We start from the raw sequence: 4284 nt of genomic DNA, 5'->3' as shown, positions 1-4284 counted from the left end.
TGCCCCCGCGCGACCTCCCCTCGTCCCCCACCGGCCATGCCCCGAGAATGGGGGGACGACGCGGGCTTCCCCAAGCGTCGCGCGGACGACCGCCGTGACCCCCCGCGGTCCTCCCCGGGCGGTCTCCGGCGGGAGGCCAACCTCCGGCAGCAACTCTCGTCCTGCCCCGCTGGCGCTCCCCCGCCCACGACACTCGCCGTCCCTCCCCTCACGCTGACCGCCGCTATCCTGAGCGCGATGGCCGTCGCTCCCGCTCACCTGCTCAGCGCACTTCCCCCGAGCGGACTCGCGGGACCGCCCCCGGTCTCCGGCTGCGGAGACTTGGCATTCATCCCGGCGGAGGTCTCCCTCTCCGTCGCGCCATCGGGACCGCTCCCCTCCCCTCCCTGACAGCAGCAGTCAGCCAACGCCACCAACGCCCCGGCCGCCCACTGATGTCTACTACACAACCTTCTTCTTGTAGACGTTGTTGGCCCTCCAAGTGTAGAGGTTTGTAGGACAGTAGCAAATTTCCCTCAAGTGGATGACCTAAGGTTTATCAATCCGTGGGAGGCGTAGGATGAAGATGGTCTCTCTCAAGCAACCCTGCACCAAAATAACAAAGAGTCTCTTGTGTCCCCAACACACCCAATACAATGGTAAATTGTATAGGTGCACTGGTTCGGCGAAGAGATGGTGATACAAGTGCAATACAGATGGTAGATATAGATTTTTGTAATCTGAAAATAAAAACAGCAAGGTAGCAAGTGGTAAAATTGAGCGTAAACAGTATTGCAATGCAGGGAAACAAGGCCTAAGGTTCATACTTTCACTAGTGCAAGTTCTCTCAACAATAATAACATAATTGGATCATATAACAATCCCTCAACATGCAACAAAGAGTCACTCCAAAGTCACGAATAGCGGAGAACAAACGAAGAGATTATTGTAGGGTACGAAACCACCTCAAAGTTATCCTTTCTGATCGATCTATTCAAGAGTCCGTAGTAAAATAACACGAAGCTATTCTTTCCGTTCGATCTATCCTAGAGTTCGTACTAGAATAACACCCTAAGATACAAATCAACCAAAACCCTAATGTCACCTAGATACTTCAATGCCACCACAAGTATCCGTTGGTATGATTATACGATATGCATCACACAATCTCAGATTCATCTATTCAACCAACACAAAGAACTTCAAAGAGTGCCCCAAAGTTTCTACCGGAGAGTCAAGATGAAAACGTGTGCCAACCCTTATGCATAGATTCCCAAGGTCACGGAACCCGCAAGTTGATCACCAAAACATACATCAAGTGGATCAATAGAATACCCCATTGTCACCACGGGTATCCGACGCAAGACATACATCAAGTGTTCTCAAATCCTTAAAGACTCAATTCGATAAGATAACTTTGAAGGAAAAACTCAATCCATTACAAGAGAGTAGAGGGGGAGAAACATCATAAGATCCAACTATAATAGCAAAGCTCGCGATACATCAAGATCGTGCCGAATCAAGAACACGAGAGAGAGAGATCAAACACATAGCTACTGGTACATACCCTCAGCCTCGAGGGTGAACTACTCCCCCCTCGTCATGGAGATCGCCGGGATGATGAAGATGGCCACGGTGAAGGATCCCCCCTCCGGCAGGGTGCCGGAACAGGGTCCTAATTTGTTTTTGGTGGCTATAGTGGCTTGCGGCGGCGGAACTCCCGATCTAGGTTATGTTCTGGAAGTTTGGGGATATATAAGAGGTGTTGGCGTCGGGAACAAGTCAGGGGGGTCCACGAGGCAGCCACGAGGTAGGGGGCGCGCCCAGGGGGGTAGGGCGCGCCCTCCACCCTCGTGGTGGCCTCGGGACTCTTCTGGTCCATCTCCGGTACTCCGTGGGCCTTTTCTGATCCAAAAACAATCTCCATGAATTTTTAGGTCAATTGGACTCCGTTTGGTATTCCTTTTCTGGGATACTCAAAACAAGGAAAAAACAGAAACTGGCACCGGGCATGCGGCGGCGGAACTCCCAATCTAGGTTTCTTTCTGGGGGTTTCTGTATTTATAGGAATTTTTGGCGCCGGTCTCACGTCAGGGGGGTCTCCGAGTCGTCCACGAGGCAGGGGGCGCGCCCAGGGGGGTAGGGCGCGCCCTCCACCCTCGTGGACGGCCTGGGACTCTTCTGGCCCAACTATTTTACTCCGGGGGCTTCTTTTGGTCCATAAAAAATCATCAAAAATTGGCACGTCAATTGGACTCCGTTTGGTATTCCTTTTCTATAAAACTCAAAAACAAAGAAAAAACAGAAACTGGCACTAGGCTCTAGGTTAATAGGTTAGTCCCAAAAATCATATAAAATAGCATATAAATGCATATAAAACATCCTAGATGGATAATATAATAGCATGGAACAATAAAAAAATTATAGATACGTTGGAGACGTATCAAGCATCCCCAAGCTTAATTCTTGCTCGTCCTCGAGTAGGTAAATGATAAAAACAGAATTTTTGATGTGGAATGCTACCTAACATAATTATCAATGTAATTTTATTTATTGTGGCATGAATGTTTAGATCCGAAAGATTCAAGACAAAAGTTTAATATTGACATAAAAATAATAATACTTCAAGCGTACTAACAAAGTAATCATGTCTTCTCAAAATAACATGGCCAAAGAAAGTTCATCCCTACAAAATCATATAGTTTGGCTATGCTCCATCTTCGTTACACAAAATGTTCAAATCATGCACAACCCCGATGACAAGCCAAGCAATTGTTACATACTTTAGTATTCTCAAACTTTTTCAACTTAAACGCAATACATGAGCGTGAGCCATGGACATAGCACTATAGGTGGAATAGAATGGTGGTTGTGGAGAAGACAAAAAATAGGAAGATGGTCTCACATCAACTAGGCATATTAATGGGCTATGGAGATGCCCATCAATAGATATCAATGTGAGTGAGTAGGGATTGCCATGCAACAGATGCACTAGAGCTATAAATGTATGAAAGCTCAACAAAAGAAACTAAGTGGGTGTGCAACCAACTTGCTTGCTCACGAAGACCTAGGGCATTTTGAGGAAACCCATTGTTGGAATATACAAGCCAAGTTCTATAACGAAAATTCCCACTACTATATGAAAGTGACAAAATAAGAGACTCTCTATCATGAAGACCATGGTGCTACTTTGAAGCACAAGTGTGGAAAAAGGAGATTAGCATTGTCCCTTCTCTCTTTTTCTCTCTCTTTTTTTGTTTGGCTTCTTTGGCCTCTCTTTTTTTCATTGGCTTCTTTGGCCTCTTTTTTTCCCTCACACGGGACAATTCTCTAATAATGATGATCATCACACTTCTATTTATTTACAACTCAAGGATTATAACTCGATACTTAGAACAAAATATGACTCTATACGAGTGCCTCCGACAGTGTACCGGGATGCGCAATGAATCAAGAGTGACATGTATGAAAAATTATGAATGGTGGCTTTGCCACAAATACGACGTCAACTACATGATCATGCAAGGCAATATGACAATGATGAAGCGTGTCATAATAAACAGAATGGTGGAAAGTTGCATGGCAATATATCTCGGAATGGCTATGGAAATGCCATAATAGGTAGGTATGGTGGCTGTTTTGAGGAAGGTATATGGTGGGTTTATGGTACCAGCGAAAGTTGGGCAGTACTAGAGAGGCTAGCAATGGTGGAAGGGTGAGAGTGTGTATAATCCATGGACTCAACATTAGTCATAAATAACTCACATACGTATTGCAAAAATCTACAAGTCATCAAAACCAAGCACTACGTGCATGCTCCTAGGGGGATAGATTGGTAGGAAAAGACCATCGCTTGTCCCCGACCACCACTCATAAGGAAGACAATCAAAGAAACACCTCATGCTTCAAATTTGTTACACAACGGTTACCATACGTGCATGCTACGGGACTTGCAAACCTCAACACAAGTATTTCTCAAATTCACAATTACTCAACTAGCATGACTCTAATATCACCATCTTCATATCTCAAAACAATCATCAAGCATGAAACTTCTCATAGTATTCAATGCACTTTATATGAAAGTTTTTATTATACCCATCTTGGATGCCCATCATATTAGGACTAATTTTATAGCCAAAGAAAATTACCATGCTGTTATAAAAGACTCTCAAAATAATATAAGTGAAGCATGAGAGATCATCTATTTCTTCAAAATAAAACCACCGTCATGCTCTAAAAAGATATAAGTGAACCACTAGAGCAAATGACAAACTACTCCAAAAGATATAAGTGAAGATCAAT

The sequence above is a fragment of the Triticum aestivum genome, chromosome 1D (assembly GCF_018294505.1).
Source record: "Triticum aestivum cultivar Chinese Spring chromosome 1D, IWGSC CS RefSeq v2.1, whole genome shotgun sequence".
NCBI classification, from domain to species: Eukaryota; Viridiplantae; Streptophyta; class Magnoliopsida; order Poales; family Poaceae; genus Triticum; species Triticum aestivum.
Note: the sequence above shows the minus strand (reverse complement) of the source record.